Source organism: Peromyscus maniculatus, chromosome 1 (genome assembly GCF_049852395.1).
Source record: "Peromyscus maniculatus bairdii isolate BWxNUB_F1_BW_parent chromosome 1, HU_Pman_BW_mat_3.1, whole genome shotgun sequence".
In the NCBI taxonomy this organism is placed as follows: domain Eukaryota; kingdom Metazoa; phylum Chordata; class Mammalia; order Rodentia; family Cricetidae; genus Peromyscus; species Peromyscus maniculatus.
In genome coordinates this window covers 206,983,275-207,002,069 of record NC_134852.1, presented here as the reverse complement: position 1 = coordinate 207,002,069, position 18,795 = coordinate 206,983,275, and the positions used below count along the sequence as shown (strand labels likewise).

The following is an 18,795-nucleotide window of genomic DNA, read 5'->3' as shown; positions in this document are numbered from 1 at the left end:
CTGGGCGTGTAGGGAAGCCATTCTCTTCTTACTTCTGCCCCTGGCCCTGGCTCACGCGTGGCTCCTACCGTGTGTCCACGTGCTCAGAAGTTTCTCGCAGCAAAGGCCTAAGCCCTTTGAGATAAAAATCGTTTCCATTTCCCAGATACAGAGAATCAAAAACTGAAGGCCCTTTGCTAAGCAGCCAGGCCACTGTGGTTCTTGCATTCTGGATTTCAAGGCTGGGTTTCTCAACCACGGCTGCAGTTTGCGTATTGAAACAGCCTTCTGTGGCTGTCTCGGGTGACTTTTCCTTCTGTCTGCCATCTCTGGGGCTCATCTAGCTCTCATTTTGTCTGGCTCGTTATCTCCTGAGATAGTGTGCAGTGCCTTATGATCTCCCTGTGCCCTTGTAAAAGGACTGACCCGCTTTCTCTGGCCATGTTCACCTTCAGGCTGCAGCAATAGCCGAATGATCGCTTGGTCTTTTCAAAACTGAACTGCCTCCTCGCTCAATAGCAACCACCATCCCCTAACTTATGCCTTACTGCCCTGTCTCCTGCCTGGCGTTATCTAATTACACACACACACACACACACACACACACACACACACACACACACACACGCTCCTTCACAAGCACCCCACTACCTCCCTGGGGTTCCTGCTTCTCAGCAGACATCCTACAACCCACAATGTGACTTAAAGGCTTTGAGGCCATGTCTCCACACCCTTCCTAGTCAGTCCGTGGATACCCCTTCTCTGAAACCCACTTGGGCAGCTCACTGATCCACATCCTCGCTTGTGTCTTGACAGGTCTTTATCATATCATCTTGAAATGCCTGGTACATCCATGTCTCTTGGCCTCCCTCAGTCTTTGTCAGGTCTCACGCCCATATGATCCACTTTCTGAAACCTGATTCCTCGAAGTATTGGCCTGTCGTGCCTCTGAAGGCACTGATCCCATTCTATCTGGCATTCCTTTATCTGAGTCCTGGTCCTGGCTTGTCCCCCTAAGAACATGGCTTTGTTGGACACAAGATCTGTGTCTCACTCATCCTTTGTATGTGTGCTTAAGAAGCCGCTTTGTAGATTTATTAACCCATGCAGTAAATATACATTGTGTGAGTTCACAGAGGATTCTAGCCGTTGGTGGTGATCACCAGCTCTTGGTCGGGGGCTTCTTCACATGGCCAGCATCTGAATTAGCCTCATGAGTCATGATCATTATGTATAATCAGAGCTTCCTAGCCACTCAGTTTTGTGGCTTATTTAACTATCTGCAGCTGTCTCCTTTCTCTCCCCTAATCTGTGGCTGCTGGCTTCTTTTTTCCCCATCCCTCTCTTGACTTTAATTCTTGACCTTTTCTCCCAGCCTGCCACCATCTGCAGACGCCTGCTAAGTTTTTCCCTTTGCTCACTTGTTTAGCACAAGGTATAGCCAGGTTTGTAGGGCAAATATCCCCAAACCTCTGAAATAAGAATACAATATAATCCCCAGTTTAAAAAGAGCACCTTAGACCTCTGAAATCATGTTAGCAAATCTCCCCAGAAGAGGGATCTAATAGAGAACAAAATATAAAACTGTTATCAAGTCTGCCCTGGCAAAGGGGACTAATGGAGAATAAAACATTCACATCCATTTTGCTCGCCGTCTCAACCCTCACCCCAGTATTCTGAAATCCCAAAACCCACCTTAGTATGTGGTTGACCAGTCTGGGCAGACAGGAGTAATGGTCTAGTCCCAGGTCCCCTGCTACCAATAACAACTCCACTTCCTCCTCAAGACTTCTGTTTCTTCACCAGTAAAATTCAGATGGTATTTTCAGAAGCATATGAATTTTGCAATATTTTAATAGGCATCCTAAAAAAAGTGGAGGAGAAACTGTTTCATAGCCACATCTTGGGAAAAGGGAGTTTCAGAAAAGTTAAACTTTCCTTTACTACGCACTCTTAGCATCTTTGGTGGGCAGCCCAAGAAACTTGACGTCTACTTATTTGAACACAGAACTCTTAGGCTTCAAGACAGCCCAGAATATGTTGAAAAAAAAAAAAAAAAAAAAACCAGCTTGGGAGTATAGATGATAGCCACCGTCACCAACACTGCTTCTAGCCAAACTGAACCCTGATCATCTGTGCCTTTATAGCTAAATGTTTTAAAAGAATAAAAATTAAAGAATGAACTAGAAATAGAAAAATAGCCAGGTGCCAAGAATTCTTGCCTAGCAAATCAATCTACAAGTATTTGTTGGCTGCTTATTCTATGAAAAGCACCTAATTTATCCATCTGTGTCCTTGGCAAAAGGCATTTTTCTATCCTAGGAGAGCTAATACCTGAGGCCTAGGACTCCCCAGGCTCTCTGGCTACCATGTGTACTTTCATGTCACATTATAAACTCTCATAGACTTTTTGTTACTTAAAGCCCTTTGCCTATGGGCTTCACATTTATTTTGCTGTTAGATATGAATTTCCTTTCCTCTTCACTCATTCATTCCAGAATAATGGGATTGTAACTTCCATTTCCTTTCATAACAACTCATTCCAGGAAAGAAAAGACCAACAATAACCTAGGACAAGCCACCTGTTCAGAAGTGACAGCAGAATCTTTGCTGTATGATCAGATGGGCGTTACAGAGCTCAGTTTCCCAATATGCCTCAGGTTTAAGCCCTGTTAAGATGCACAGAGAAGTGTATTTGGCTTGTTGGGGTTTGTGAGAAGGGAGATAGAGTTCCTAAGTTTTGCTTTTAAGTTATTGGCTTTGTTCCTAACTGCATTGCCTTGGGCATTTTCAACTTCTCTTCCCTAGATCAATGGAATGCTCCACTGTTCTGGACTGTAAAAGAAGGAATTATCGACTCTGAGGGGTCACACCTTGGGATACTATGCAAAGAACGTAGGTTGCACCACAGGAGTCCTGGGAATGAAAAACCGGAGGTGACAGGATTTTCCTCTAATGTCTGAAAGGATTCAGTGAGATGCTGGTAAAATAATTGTCACAATCTAGGAGCTGTCTCTGGGTGCAAGGCTTTGATAATACAACATCCCCTCCATCCCAAAGGCAGGAAGAGTGATGGCAGAAGCCAGGCATGGTGGCCATACCTGTAATTCCAGCAGTTGGCAGAGAGAAGCAAGAGGACTACCAGGGGTCCAAGGCCAGCCTGGGCAACAGCATGAAGCCATCCCCTAAACAAGCCAAGAAGAGAGGGACCGACGGTGGGTGTCAGGCCGGGCATGCTAAGGCGTTCCTATGAGTGAACTGCCTAGAAACACACAGGCGGAAGGCAAACTCCTGAATGTCTGCAGGTGGCTGTGGACCTCAGAGCCAGTCCATGCTTTGGACAAAGTCACATTTGAGATCTGAGAGCTCTGACTGAGCACTGGTCAAGCTCCTGCATGAAACTGAGAAGCAGCCATCTTTCTGGGGAGTAAAAGTAGATCTAGCCCACTTCCTTCGCAAGAACTTGCAAATGAGATTGTCATTTGCATCAACTTCATTCACGGGCACAAACAACCCTTTTGTCTCCTTTTGTAGAAGCCAAGATTTTAGGAATTTCCCCAAGAGGCCATGTCTTCTTTAGCACAAATGGTGAAAGACTTGAAACATGGCCTAAAGAGGAAGCTGCAAAAGGAATCCTAGTGATGACAGCTGATGTTTGCCTGTTTTGAGGTTTCCTGAGCACTTTTGTGTACACTTTCACCAGTGGACCCAGTGATGTGGATGAGACACTCTGTGCTTCAGAGGCGAGAGAAATGAAGCTCAAGCAGGTCTCTAGTAATCATGGGACTTTTATGCTGAAAGCAAACTTTTCATTTACTAAGTAGAGAAACAGATCCAGAGAAACTGAGTGAGTTGTCCAACCCTCATAACTAGTTAGAATCAAAGCCAGAGAGAAAATAAGGTTTCAGCACACAGGTCCAGTAGGGATCCTACGGACAGGAAGGGTCCAGATGTTTAGAAGCCCGGCTGGACCACATTGTTCCTACAGCTCAGTCCTGAGTCTTTTCAGGGAAAGTCAGATATCTGGACCCCAGCACCTTCTGCTCTCGGGTGACCCCATCTCATTTGAATACCCTGCAAGTAAAGACGCAGGATGGACTAGGATGGAGAGGATGTGCCTGATGTTAAAAATGCTTCCTAGACATTCTCCAGAATCTCATTCCTGGGCTGCAGAGCATGGCATGATCAGAAGCATAGCACAAGTATGCTCTGCACAGCAGATGCGACACCTTACCACAGGGTAAACCAAGGAGTGCTGAGTGACTGGAAGCGTTTACTTCACTTCAGCTCCTCAGAGGTTTTGTGGTACTTATTTTGTGGTCTTTTGTAGGACTTATTTACCAAGTCAGTCCTACCACCTTAACAAGTTAGAAACAAGCTCAGCTAGGGATGAGGAACTCCCGAAAAACTCATTTCCCTTTAAAAAAAAAAATAAAAGAAAATTTTACCACATCTCCTACACCTACACCTGCCCTGACTTCTAAGCCTGTGAAAGATGCAGCTCCTCAGTCTTTTGCAAATTGGTCATGGAGCCCCATGCTTTCCAGCGCTTAGATCACTGCTCCACCCTACCCTTAATTACGTGGTGTTGGGCTCCTCCCCTCGCATCTCTGAGGGCTTTATTTGCATTCTTCTGGAACACTGGGTTCTTGGCTAGGCATCCTGTCTCAGAATTAACCCTCTCTTCTCCATGTTGAGTGCTTGAGTGCACATAGTTACCATTATGGCCTCCTCATCTCTGGATCCACACAGCTTCTGCTTGCCTCCCAAATGCCAAACACGAAGCTAGTAGTGTCGAGGGAGCCCGGGATAGAAAGAAGAGAGTTCTTTCCTGATAGAAAATGAAGAGCAATGAATGGCCTGGCGTTGTGATCAAGAGAACCAACTCTACAAGGGAATGCAGAGAGGGCTGGAAAGGGGAGCTGGGTAGGCCCGAGAGGAAGAGGGTGGCACACCGAAGAAACTGATTAAGTAACAGAATTCATCAAACTTCTATTTATGTCGAACAGAAAAATAAAATTAATGACAAATAATAGAATGGGGAAAACCAAAAATGATTTTTAATGCATATCTGTGTGTGTGTGTGTGTGTGTGTGTGTGTGTGTGTGTGTGTGTGTGTGTGTATGTGTGCCTGTGTGTGTGTGCCTGTGTGGTTACATGTATGTATACATGCATATGGAAGCTGGAGGACAACCTCAAGTGTTATCCTCAAGAACACCTTCTGCGTCCTTTGAGACAGTCTTTCATTGGTCTGGAGCTCACCAATTATGCTAGATGGCTAGCCAGCAAGCCTCAAGTGTCTCCTTGTCTCCACCTCCTCTGTGCTAGGAGTACCAGCCCAGGTCACCATTCCAGGCTTTGTATGGGTGCTCCAGAGAGAACTGCTATCCTCAAGCTAACAAAGTGAGCTATTTCCTGACTGAACTGCCCCCAGCCCCTAGATAGTAGTGTGTGTTATTAAATGTGTTATTAAAAGTCAATTCCATGGATCAGAAACAATGGAAGGGCATGGCAGATGGCCTAGTGAGGACAATTTGCCCAGATTACAAGAGAACAGACAAAAACTAAGTCCAAAAGAAAGGGTGCAGTTTGGCTCCAGGCAAGCGCAGAAAGAACCATGACTGGTCTCTCTACCTGCTACAGCCTGCCTTTACCCACATGATCCTTTGTTTGTTCCTCTCCTTCTGTTTGCAAAACACACACACACACACACACACACACACACACACCTTTTTCTTCTTTCCCCAAATCTAGGAGGACCACTAGGCAAACTAGGCCTGGCATTTTTAAACCACACCTCCAGAAAATCCCCAGACTCTCAACTGAGCATAACCAGGGACATAGCTGGCAGTTCTTCAGCACAAGAGGCAAAGCTGTTCTCCAAACAGTACCTAGCAGGCAACAAGCAACCCTGTGGGAACCAAGAATGCCAAGGAAAGAAAAATAACTGCAGAAGGGACAGTATTCTTACCAGTGTGTGTGTGTGTGCGCGCGTGCGCATGCGCGCGCGCGCCCAAATGTGGTATTTTAGATAGTTCTCTTTGAAGGCAAGTAATCTAGGTCAATGATTTATTGATGGGCTTCAAAGGGTGTAAAAAGATCCTAAAATGTATGCAGGTTTTATTATGAATATGCATGTGATACCACAGCTGCTTCATAATGTTTTTCAAAAGATAACAGGAAGAATCATGTCACTAAAACGATCCAGTTTGGGGAGCCAGTACAACCTTGGGTTCTATGCTCAGAGTGAGTCTCCACCAGGATGTGCCATCATGCTTGCCTTTCCTCTGCAGGTCAAGCCAGGTGGCTTTCCCAGGAAAGCAGCTGCACCTACAGCGAACACTTTACAAGGCTGATTAACTGATTAGTACCTCAGGGACTGGAGAGAGGTTGCAGGTCCAGAGACAAATTGCCTTGGGCTACGGTAGCCCCTTAAGTAGCGATTTATTGCCCACCTCTGTGTGACCTCACATCCTTGTGACTATTAGGTAAATTTCTTTGGAATGTACAAACAAACCCCTGGCTTCCCACCAACCCAAAGCTGAGAATGTCGTCAGAGCCTAGCAAGGAAGACCTAAAGCAGTGGCTTCCCTGTGGCCTGCCTACCTGAGGTACACGCTGATGTATTTGAGAAGTTTTTTTAATTTATGACCTTTGTTTTGTACTATAAAAACTTCATGGAAATGTTACCATGTTAAAACATGGTATTTACAGTAACCTAAATTTGTGTTCTTGGGTCATGGTTACGTTTGGCTCCAGAATAAATCATGTTTTATCCCTTTTGAGGCTAGAGTTGTGGGTTTAGTTTACATCATCACAAAGTATCATTAAAGGAACTACAATTTTAAAAATTGACTTCTAGGACAACAGTGGAAATGCCACCTTAGACACTCTAGTAGTTATTCTAGTTATAATGGCAGCTCCCTCCGCCTGTGTCAATATGCCAGCAATATAAGTTGAATCTCCAAAAGTTTCCTAAACAAAAGGCACAGCCACATCACTCATGAATTTATTGTTAAAAGTCCATGAAGTTATTGGAGAAGAAGCATCATTTGCTTCCTCTGGAAATGTGCCCTGCGGGTGTTCTGCCATACAAAGGTGCTGGGATGCGGTAGCTTAGGAGACTGCTTATCTTCATTCAAGGAAAAGTAGTGTTATAGGAGGAAGCCTGTGTGATTTTTCCACAACCCGACGTTTCAGTGAACTGGCATGCTTTTGTGCACATTTCCTACTAATATCTTACGGAACACACACTGGAAAACACCGATTCAAGAGAATGGAATCTGATGTGGTTTTCAGGTCAGCTCCTGAGGCTCCCTGCACAGATGCCCCCAGGTCTCCATCCACATGCTCTTTTCTTTATAGTTACTCTCATTTTTAAATATGTGTATGTTTGTATGTTTTTGTGTGTGTGCACGCACATGAGTATAGTGCCCATCAAGGCAGAAAATAGCACTGGATCCTCTAGAGCTGGAGTTAGAGGTGGTTGTGGGCTCTTGATGTGGATGCTAAGGTCCAAACTCAGACCTTTTGGAAGACCAGTATGCGTTGTTAACCGAAGAGCCGTCTCTCTGGTCTAATGCACTAGGACCTCCCAAATAATCTCTGAGTTGGCAGACAACATACAATTCTGCTTCGAGCCAGACCTTGTCCACATTTACACATTCACAACCAGGAGTTTTGATGGCAGTTTTTGTCTTATAAAAGCTACCTTCTCCTAAGCACCCTTCAGAGCAGTGGTTCTCAACCTGTGGGTCGTGACCCCACTGGAATTGTACAACCTAAGACCATCAGAAAACACAGATACTTACATTACAGTTCATAACAGTAGCAAAATTACCACAGCATGAGGCACTGTATTAAAGGGTCGAAGAATTAGGAAGGTTGAGAACCACTGCTTTAGAGGGCCTGGGAAGATGGCTCCATGGTTAAGAGTACTTGTTCGTTATGCAGAAGACCAGGGTTTGATTCCCAGCACCCACAAGGCAGCTCACAACTGTACATACATAAGTCCAGTTCCCAAGGTTCTGACACCAGGCACACAGGTGGTGCACATCGTACACACAGGCAAAACACTCAGACACGTTAAAAGTAAATCTTAAGAATCCTTTAGAGATAGCAGACAGGTGTTGAGGCACTGGAACTGAGAGGAACCAACATTGCAAAGCTGTATCAGCTTTAATCGTAGTAGTGAATACTGTGCTCAAAGCCATAATCCTAAAGGTGGCCGACTAGCTGGCTAGTGGCCATGAACATTGATGGAGCTAGTTTCTTCAGAACTATACAACTGCTTTGAAAACCAAGTTTTACCAAGCATGATCACATGACTTTAAGAGACAAATGCCACTTTCTCCAAAGGATCAGTTGTTCCCACAAATATTGTTACCCTCTAGAAGAACCTCCTATCTCACCTAGAATGCTGACTCTAGCTCTCCTTCAAAGATGTCTGAGTCAGTAATAGCCCTGACAACGGCTTTCCCAGGGAACACTAGAGGCCTGGGAATACTTTTAAGTACTGCCTGTGAAATGTCTCCAGCTCTTGCACAATCAGAGGGAAGTAGCCTCAGGTAGTACATTAAGACTACATCTTCTTTCTGAATCCTAAGCCCAGGAAGCCTTATAAAATCTCCACAGGCAGAGAGCAGGGGGAAGACCTATTTAAAAGTAGAGGCTGCAGGCCTAGAGGGAGCAGGGCCAGCAACAAGCTAGAACGTGTTCCATGGAAGAGCTTCTTCCCAGACACAGTGGTGGCAGTTTATGTGACCTGGTATCCAGGGAGGACCACATGTCCAAACAGGCTGTGCGGGGAGCTGCTTCCATCCCATACAAGAAACCTTTTTTGGGGGGATGGGGAGATTGAGACAGGATTTCTCTGTGTAGCCCTGGCTGTCCTGGAACTCTCTCTATAGACCAGGCTGGCCTCAAGCTCAGAGATCTGCCTGCCTCTGCCTCCTGAGTGCTAGGACTAAAGGTGTGCACCACCACCGCCTGGCACAAGGAACCTTTTAAAAACACCCATCTTATCTTCTCTTGGCTCCTTAGCCTCACGAAATCTAAACAGACTACTTCCCAGATGAACTTTGCTCAACAAATAAAACATTCCCTTTGAGCCAGTTACCTCACATCCACTGACCCTCAGTCTCTTCTCCTGAAATCAGAGATAATTACCATTTGTACTAGGGTTATTGTTCCAATTAAACAAAGTAATATTTGTAAAGTTCTTAGTGGGAAGCCTGACATCTTGTAACACCTAGTACATTATGATGCCTGCTTGCTATGGGTATTTACTTCTTGAGTCCTGACTGAGCCTTCAGAGTGAAATAATTTCCCCCTGGCTAAACCAGAGTGGAGAGGGTCCATCACTGCCATCATCTGCTTGTGTAGCCTCAGGCTGGCCTCTGGGCTCACCTTTTTGTTTTCACATTGATTCATTCCCTCACTGGAATTGTGGATTTCTTAAAGACCCAATGTTGGTGCTTGGAGGTGCTTTGCCAACAAATAAATGCTTGGTAAAGAGTAAAGAAACTAATATAACTTCTATTTTCTGTACAAGAGTCTGTCTGGGGCTGTCCTCAGGGTTTCGCTTCCTGGTTTGGCCCAGTGCATCCCTGTCATTTGCTGGGGCTGCAGGGAGCCTTTGGGGGGCGGGCAGGACACAGCAAGCAGCCCTCAGTGCTTGCTGCTGAAGCCTAACTGTCTGTGAACATGCCAAGAGCGGAACTGGGGTAGGTCTGCCCCCCTTCACTCCCACCCCAGGAATGGCAGGAAGCTCTAGTTCTCCAGGCCCCAGCCACACTGGATCCCAGGCACTATGATCAAATTTACACGCCCAGTCAGCCTTGGCTGAGGCAGAGTTGAATGCTCTGGCTCAGCTCAGAAGTCCGTCTTCTTCCAGCCAGTGAGCCTGCATCACTGGGGTGAGGCCTGCTTCAGAGGAAAAGCCGGCAAAAATAAAACTAGGGTGGTAACAAGCCGCGCAGGAAGTGGCGGGTCTGGGAGCCAGAAGAGAACATGGTTATTTAGGTGACTCACCACAAGAAAAGCTCCCGAGCAGACACAGAGCAAAAGCTGGAGTCGGTTTGCATCCAGGAGTTCCTTCATTCAGAGGTTAAGCCTGCAAGCTTGCTGTGGTCAGGCAGGTCTAGGTCTGCAGTCACCTCTGCCAAAAAATGGGCTTAAATATAATGAAGTGACCTCTCTGAGACTTATTTCCTTATCTGGGAGCCACGGGGAGAAATACAAAAACAGATATGCCTATGCCAAAAGTAAAATCTTACATAATAAACATTCTCTTCATTATTGAGCATTGAAAGTGAAAAAAAACTAAAGGTCTCTACAATCTCATTATAGGCATAACACTCCTCTATACACACACACACACACACACACACACACACACACACACACACACACACAATTAAGCACATATGACATACAGTTACACACACTATACAAACACATATACCATACACATTTACATCATATACAACACAAGTACATAAATCCTCCCTCTCTCTCTCTCTCTCTCTCTCTCTCTCACACACACACACACACACACACACACACACACACACACACACACACACACAATTGAGCACACTTATGAAGCAACAACTCCACAGTTCTTCCGTTGGCTGTTTGTTCCCTAACTAGGAACAGCTTGCCCTCCACTCAACTGTTTCTGGACCAGAGTTCCTCTAAGTGGGGGTCGGCTCATGATGATTTTGTTTCCTTTTTTCAGTCCGCCGTCAATCGACACTATTGTGTGGGTGTTCTCTGCAGCACTGGCCTTTTCATTGGTTCATAAATCTAGGAGCCGATGGGACACTTGAAAAAATTCCTAAGGACCCTGCCACTTATAGACTAATTCATGCCCAGCACACCACAGAATGCCTCTGTGTCCTCACCAAACCCAGAAAAACACTGCTGTTATCCTCTTTGTACAACAGATAAACTGAGGCTACGAGGTGAAACACTTGCCTGTCCCCACCCAAGCAGTAACAGGCAGGGCTGGGATCGAAGCCATCTATGGACACTGAGTTTTCTGCTGTCTTCTGTAGTCTCGTGACATAAAACCCAGTTCAAGCCCTCAAGGAATTCCTTATCCCTTGCCCTGAATACAGCCCAGACCATTTTTCTCCCATGATTCCCCTTAGGCTTTGCTTGGCCCAAGCTCCCCACTCCTCCCCTTTGCTCTCCTGGAGCAGGAGGTTCACTGGCAGAGAGGCTGGTGGCCACCACTTCCCCACCCCCAGCAGCGTGGCCAACACAAACCCTGCGCTGGAGAACACCATGCCCTGCAGACAAAGGCTCTGTGTGATGTTCGATTACCTGCCCACTGGGTCGTCTGTGAAAAGCCCCCGCCGGGGTAGCTGGGCTGCCAGGGTTCAGACAAGCAGAGTTCATAAACAGCTTCTCCAGCCACAGAGCTGGGAGTGGACTGCAGCCAGCTACTGCCTCCCAGACCTGGCCGTCCAGAGCCCTTTTCTGGGAGAACAGCAAAGCAGCTGGATCTTTGGATGTGGGGCTATGGGCTCTTTTGTGGGAGAACAAATGGGCTTCTGTATCAGAGAGAGCCTCGTTTAAATCCCAGGCCCCCCACCTTTTACCTGACTTCCCCAAAATGGCTTCTCCTGGCCAAATCTCAGTTCCCTCAGCTCTAAATGAAGGGGTAACCACACTGACTACCCATTGTCTAGCCCTGGCTTTCTGTCTTGGAGGAACTGAGGCACCTGACGTTGAGGTCTCTGTCTGCAATGTTCTCTGGGCAGGCTAGAGTGGAAATGTTCTTCCTGCAATGAGGAATTTGGATGCCTGGCTGCACCTCTAAGGGTGGACCCTGTGGCTATGTTCCTGGTTTACTTCAACAGACTTTATTGAGTATCCCACAATGTGTACCATATCAAGGCTTCGGGTACAAAGATAAGCAGAGGCCTTGCCCTTAAGGAACACACTGATTAGGCCAACAGGAAAGATAGGACCCACAAAAATAAGTATCATGTGTGGTTAGGAGTGATAAATGCATTAGCAGGGGACAGATCAAAGCTGAGGAAGGGTGAGAGCAGAGAGGGTGACTCCACCTGGGGAGGGAGGGAAAGCCATAGCCAATCTCTCATGATCTTGAGAGATAGTTTGGACATGAGAGAAACAATGGTCAGCAGCTCACAGCCATGAGAGTTGGAGCAGGGTGGAGCCTTTTGTTAAAAAAAAAAAAAATCATCCCAGTGGGTTTTTGTCCCCTGAATTAAATAGTTCAGGAATTTCAACACAAAAATGTGCAGCAGCCTAAGAGTGTTGCTCGCTGCTGGCCAGTTAGTTCCGTTGTCTTGTGACCACTTTCTTCTCTGCCCTCTCAGCCAGCCATCTGTCTGCACGAGAGCTATAAAAGTCAGGCATATGGGCCAAGACAGGCAGCTTGGGGACAGGCAGACTTCTTAGTAGACAGACTCCCGTGCAGCTTTTCCTGCTCTAGCAGCTTGTGCTGGCCCACCTCTCAGCGCTCTAAGAAGTCAGCCCTTTGGGGACAGGATGTGTCAATGAGAAGCAGCTAGCCTCGGCTGTATGGGGTGTGTGTGTGTGTGTGTGTGTGTGTGTGTGTGTGTGTGTGTGTGTTCGGGACTGGGTGTACTGCAGCTGATTTCCATCTGGCTTTGAATTGTGCAGCCCTCAGCACATCTCTATCTAAAGAAGATAAGCTTGACCCAGCTTATCCGCAGGACCCAGCTGCAACAAACAGCACTCTGGAGGTAAAGACAGCTATTTGGAAAACTCTAATCCCTGATGTTACCGACTCCCACTTCATCAGCAGAGGGAAGGGATCCAGTGCATCGTGGAGCTGGTTAAGCCTCCTGGAGAGACAGGGTCTACATCTGGCCCATGCCACTGGACAAAAAGTCCAGGAGTGGCTCTAGGGACCTCTGGCCCAGCCAAGTATGGAATCGAGGAAGACACTCATGATTTGCTGCTTCACCTGTCACTCACTGGCGTTGCATACTCACCAGGTCATGTCTCATTGGCATCCATTCTTTCACTGTAAAGTGGACATATTTCACCAATGTGGAAACCAGGAAGAAAATATCCCCCAAAGACCTGTGAATGAGCAAGAGAGATGACCTCACCACCTCGGTCTTCACTCAGAGAAAAGTCCCATTAGGCTTGCTCCTGGAGGCCTGTGCTTTCTTTGTTTACATATTGACCAACAGGCTTTGTTTTCAGGCTTCCAACCGTAGTGACATGTGATTATTAGCATGAGTTTGGCTGCTAGAGATAAACATGTTGATTATTGATAAAAGGCAGAACCTTAAATGCAACAGGACTAGATATTCCTGGGACAAACAGGTTTGTACACGTCAGTCACTCGGGCCATCCTAGTAGAACGATTGCGATAAGGGATTTTAGGACATTTCAGATGGTGGGTGGCCCTGCAGAGTTTAACAAGGCAACACTTTACAGAATTTCATTTTAGGAAACAAATTATCTTCCAATATTCCCAACTTTTAAAGTTTGAGTATTTAAAGGGGACCTTCTCCAAAGTGTTAATGTCTAGACCCTGAGAAACAGCTAGTCTTTCTGCAGTGCTCTGGCCACAGCTATGTCAGCAGATTGCATACCAAATGTGGCCCAGGGATCATGTCAAATGTCAGAGACAAAGAAGTCACTCCGTGTCAGCAGACTGCATATCAAATGTGGCCCAGAGATCATGTCAAAAGTCGGAGACAGAGAAGTTGCTCAAAGGGTATAAAGGCCATCTAAGCCAACAACCCCAACAACCAGGGCAGTGATGGGCTATCATATTTGTGCCCGAGTGTTTTTGCAAACAGGTAGGATGGTCCAAACAACTGTACTCATTTATCAGTTGGCCCAGGGTGCAAATTTGTTTGACCTTTACTCATGTTTTTAGAGGGTGGATTTCCTCCCAACATGTGTGGTTTACCCACTCTGGGAGGAGTGGGGGCGGATCAGGAAATAAGATTTGTGGCCAGACCAAACACCTAAGTTCAATGAGTTGATCTGCTGTCATTACATCTGTGTGAACCCGTGGGGTTTTAGAGAAATGGAACCAATTGAGCATGTACCTCTGCTATGTATCTAGCCCAACGTTTGAGAACAAAGAGCACCGAGCTGCCCAGGGCTGTCCTGGAGAACCACAAGGCAGCCTAGGCCAACAGAAGGTCCTGGGAATAAAGGCACCCTCATGACACCTTTCTCTAAATATGTTTCAGCATACAGATAAGGCAGTTTATGTAGAACAACACAAAAATGCAAATGAAAAGAGAAAAGTTAGAAATATGTGCAGTGCCATCATAAATAACCAGTTACCACTTATATTAATAACCACCATTAACAAACTGCCATAAGCACTCATATAAATGAGTGCATTAATGAGATCATAGTCTGCTTTTTTTTTAACTAAAAAATAAAAATTAAAAAAAAAATTCCCCAGAAGGGCTGCAAAGTGCCACCTTCAAAGCAAGACACAGAATTTACAATCAGAACTCATAGCAGCTGCAGATGCCCACACTGGGCTTGTATAAGAATGAGCCTATCAATAGACTGGAGTGGGTGGAGGAGGCTGTTCAGGGGGTCCTACCCCTCACTGTTGAGCTTTTGCTACTGATAGATTCAGGGAGAAGGAAGACCATTGCCTTCAGTTGTAGAGCCACAGAGGATGCCACCAGGCTCTATTGGATAATTCCAATCTAGTGGGAGACGAAACAAAACCAGAAGTCATGAGCCTGGGGAACTGGTCAGGAGAAGGACAAGTCTGGTCCCTTGTGGTCTCCAGGTAACATTTTCTCAAGGGAAACATAGCCACCCCAGTATGTGCCATGGAATTCTGAGGCTCCTGTAACAGGAACAGGCTAGAAGAAGAGCAGGTACTTAATAGGCACGGAGGAAGAAAAGAGAGGTTATGCGGGAGAAAATAATAATACACTATGTGTATGTGTGAAGTCATCAAATAACAAAATCAATTAAGAAATCATCTTCCAACTGGGCAGTGGTGGCGCACGCCTTTAATTCCAGCACTCAGGAGGCAGAGCCAGGCAGATCTCTGTGAGTTCAAGGGCAGCCTGGGCAACAGAGTGAGTTCCAGGACAGGTTCCAAAGCTACACAGAGAAACCCTGTCTCGAAAAACCAAAAAAAAAAAAAAAAAAAAATTTATCTCCCTAACACACCTAGAGGGTGAGAGAAGAAACTCTCACAATAAAACTATGACTATTCGAGCAACTTAAATCCTTCCTGTATTCCTAAATACAAACTCCTATGTGCTAAAGATACGCAAATAAATAAACAAAGCTATAAAAATATCATAAGAAAACCCAGGAAACTAATTGCATAATGTAAAGATGAGGAGGCTGCTTAAGCAAGATGGGAACTCAGAAGCAGATCTGAACACTGGGGCATTCTAAACTCCACCATGACGAAAGACAGGGCAGATAAGTTAAAAAAGCAAATGCCAGCCTTGGGTCAAATACTTTCAGCTTCCAGCAGACGGGGATTAATATTTCTCATCAAGCACGGACTCTAGTGCCCACTACCTTCTGACCCCCACTCCCACACCCTCCTGGGTGCTTCAAAACATTGCCTTTTTTCTCTCTGTGGACAGATGTCTACACTCAGTGTACAACGAGTGCCCAACTTGAACATCTGAAAAGAAAAATAGGTGAGGAATATAAATAAAGAATTCAGAGAAAAAGGAAAATGGTTAATACACCTAAAGAGATGTTCAAATTCACTAGTTGTCAGAGAAATATAAAAGCTTAAAAATTAATAGAATCCAGTGCTCACAAGGATACGTGGACATGGGTGCTCACACATTGCTAATTTGAGTTTAGATCAACACACTTCAGAATGCGCTCATTTGGCAAACTCTTCTGGGATTCTGTGTACCCACTTCTTGACCCAGTAATACCACTTTTGAGAGACTGAAATAACACAAATTCAGGAACATATATGTTCACTGCGGCAAGATTTAGAATAGGAAACATTTTAAACAGGCTGAATATTCATCAGTAGGTTGTGTTAATTATCACATGTCCATATTAGGAAACAATTCTTAGCGAATGAGAAGGATATTTTGTGAGTATGGACTTTGAAATGATGCATATGATATGTTGTTAGAAAGAAACAAAAGATGTGTCAGACCAGTAATATTTGATTTATAAAAATCTATATATTTTGACCTATTTGTGTCAATATAAGCCTTTGGAAAGTCTGGAAGTATTAGAAGCACAGTACTAAGGAAACATGTCTGGGATGGGGAGCTGGTTGGGGAAGGGAAGGGGTTTTCTCTTATCTCCTTAATGGGATCAGTCATTATCTTGACGCTGGAAACATGTTTGCTGACACTTAGAGGAGTTATCATTTGTGGGACTTAGGAGGTGGCTTAGTGCATAAAAGGGCTTGCTGTGCCAGCAAAAGAACCTAAGTTTGGATTCCCAGCACACACAGAGTCTGGGCATTGCAGCACATACCTCTTCCAGGGGCTAACTGGCCACCTCATCTACCTAACCAGTGAGCTCCAGGTTCGTGAAAAAATATTTCTTAAAAAACATGCAGAATGATAAAGAAAGACATTCAGTGTTGACATCTGGTCTCCACATGCACACACATATGTACATATATGTATATGCATGAGTGAGTACGGACAAGTGTGCTGCTTATATACACACACACACACACACACACACACACACACACACACACACACCAAGCTATCACTTGCCAAGTGACAAACTGCTAAGTGGCAGAACCAGGACTCTAGGAAACATTCCCTAACCCCCGAACCTAAATTCATTCCACACTGCCCAGATGGGTGAGCAAAACCAGCTTACTCTATTCTGCCTAGTCTCTTAAGGACCTAGTTAGGCAGGAGTCAGTCTATAATCAGCCCTGCCGTCATTTCTTGAGTGGCTTCTGGATAGGGGTGAGCTGCTATGCCCTTGGTACGTTCTTCCAGCCTGTCTCTCTGTTAGAGGAGCCTCGGGATTCCATGGCAGGTGTTGGGATGGTCACTGAGGCACACAGACGTTCTTTCAAAGCTATGTTTCCCTTGAGAAGGTGAAGTTTTCTACCTGCAAAACTGAAGACCAGGAGGGAAGCAGACCACCAACTGATGCTGCCTCAGAGCAAAGGGGGGGTGGCTCCAGTGGACTGGGACTGCTGTTTCGCCTGGGTTAGAGCAGGGGGTGGAGAAGACACCAATTCTGTAGCCTGACCCTCATCCTTTCTGGGAGAACTACGCACACTTCTGAAGGCCACAGCCACAGCAGCAGCATGCCCACAGGACTGAAGGCATGCCTGTGCACCAAGAGGGGCACACTGCACCCCTGCTGTGCTGGGACCTACTGGAGCACAGGAAGCTGAGCCATTAGCCATCCTCCCTAGAGAATGGGGTGGGCATGGAGGAGAGCTACTGACCAGGCAGTGCCCTGAGTCCCACGTCTTGTTTTTCACAGGCTGTGCTACCTTTGGCTGATTCTCTGGCCTCCTGCCTGAACCAATATCACAGCGCCACCCCATCCTGGTTGACATTCCGGACTTGGCTTCTTCCCTGCGGGTCTCATGGTGCTCACCTGATCCTACCTTCCTTGTACACCCGGAACTGCTCCAACAGAGCCCTTCTGGGAAGACACTCTCTGGCCAAGACAACCCAGTGACAAGCTGACACATTTAAAGTTCCCAGGGTGATAGGGGTCATCAACTTACCCACAGGCACACAAAGGCTAGCCAGTTTCCGACATCCTACTCTGGAGGGCAGGCTCCCCAAGGACAGTGGCCATGTTGTGTTTCTGCACAGAACCCACAGGACTTCCTGCAAGAGCTACACAAATATTGGATGAATCTACTTACACTCCTTTTTTCCTTGCCACATATGACTCCTAAAGACATTGCAGATGACCTACTTAAGCAGAGACTGGCAGGGTTTTTCCAAAAACAAGTAATTAGGTAAATATTTTAGGTTGTGTGAGTCTTAAGAGACAAAAAGGGATGTTATTGTCTAGGTACTTAAAAGGCAGAAAAGAGAAAACAGATTTCTATGAGATTTTTTTTTTAAGAGAAGGGTTTCAAATAGTACAGGCTGTTCTTGGACTCAATATATAACCAAGGATGAACTTGAACATCTGATCCCCCTGCCTCCACCTCCTGAGACCTGGATTACAGGCATGTGCCACCATACCCTGTTTATGTGGAGCTGGAGACTGAACTTAGGGCTTTGTGCATACAAGACAAGTATTCTATTATGTGATATAGATATCCAGCCCTCTAAGATTTTTATTGATGAGGTTAAAAGTATAAAAATAACTGAGTATAGCTTTTTGTAATACAGGTCTCCTAATGAGAAAAGTTAACTTCCTTTGCGAGGAACAGTGTTTGGCCTAGTTGGGATTCAAAATGTCTTGAATCATTAAAATCTACTTCAAATGTTTATCTGTGTATGAAACATGATTTTGTACTGCACCTTTGAAAGTGGCAGTTGAATTTAACAATATGTATATCATAAAAATTTTTTTAGGTTTTTTTTTTCTTTAATAATTTTTAGGTTGCAGGAGTAATTTGCCAATCCTTTAAGGATAATGTGGATTAGGATATTTTCATTCTTTCTCCTGTCTCTGCCCTTAAAATCTCCCACTTAAAATGTATTATTATTTCATTTTACATGTATGTATGTTTTGCCTGCATGTATGTCTACACACCATATATAAACGTGGTACTCACTGAGGAGAAGGGGATTTTAGTTACCCCAGAACTGGATTTACAGATGGTTGTAAGCTACCACACAGGGCTGGGAATTGAACCTGGGTCCTCTGGAA

At 45.4% G+C, this 18,795-nt stretch overlaps 1 protein-coding gene and 1 long non-coding RNA gene across 6 annotated transcripts in view; one reads left to right on the top strand and one right to left on the bottom strand.

Moving 5' to 3' along the window:
• The window catches only part of Pdcd4 (programmed cell death 4), a 38,408-nt gene extending 31,951 nt beyond the window's left edge, over window positions 1-6,457 (bottom strand). For 2 of the 5 annotated variants that reach the window (XM_076563303.1, XM_042265303.2), the window contains exons 1-3: window positions 6,351-6,437; window positions 4,699-4,810; window positions 1,675-1,843 (exon numbers count right to left, since the gene is read on the bottom strand). The gene's annotated coding sequence lies outside the window, so the exon portion shown is untranslated. Of the gene's footprint in view, window positions 1-1,674; window positions 1,844-4,698; window positions 4,811-6,350 lie in introns of all 5 variants that reach the window. The other 3 variants (XM_076563297.1, XM_076563304.1, XM_042265284.2) reach the window with 2 other exon arrangements.
• A 27-nt stretch (window positions 6,458-6,484) lies between these two features.
• LOC143271180 (uncharacterized) lies at window positions 6,485-18,410 on the top strand. The gene is made up of 2 exons (XR_013048394.1): window positions 6,485-6,590; window positions 17,440-18,410. It is a non-coding gene; the product is annotated as an uncharacterized LOC143271180 (long non-coding RNA).
• Window positions 18,411-18,795: the final 385 nt, after the last annotated feature.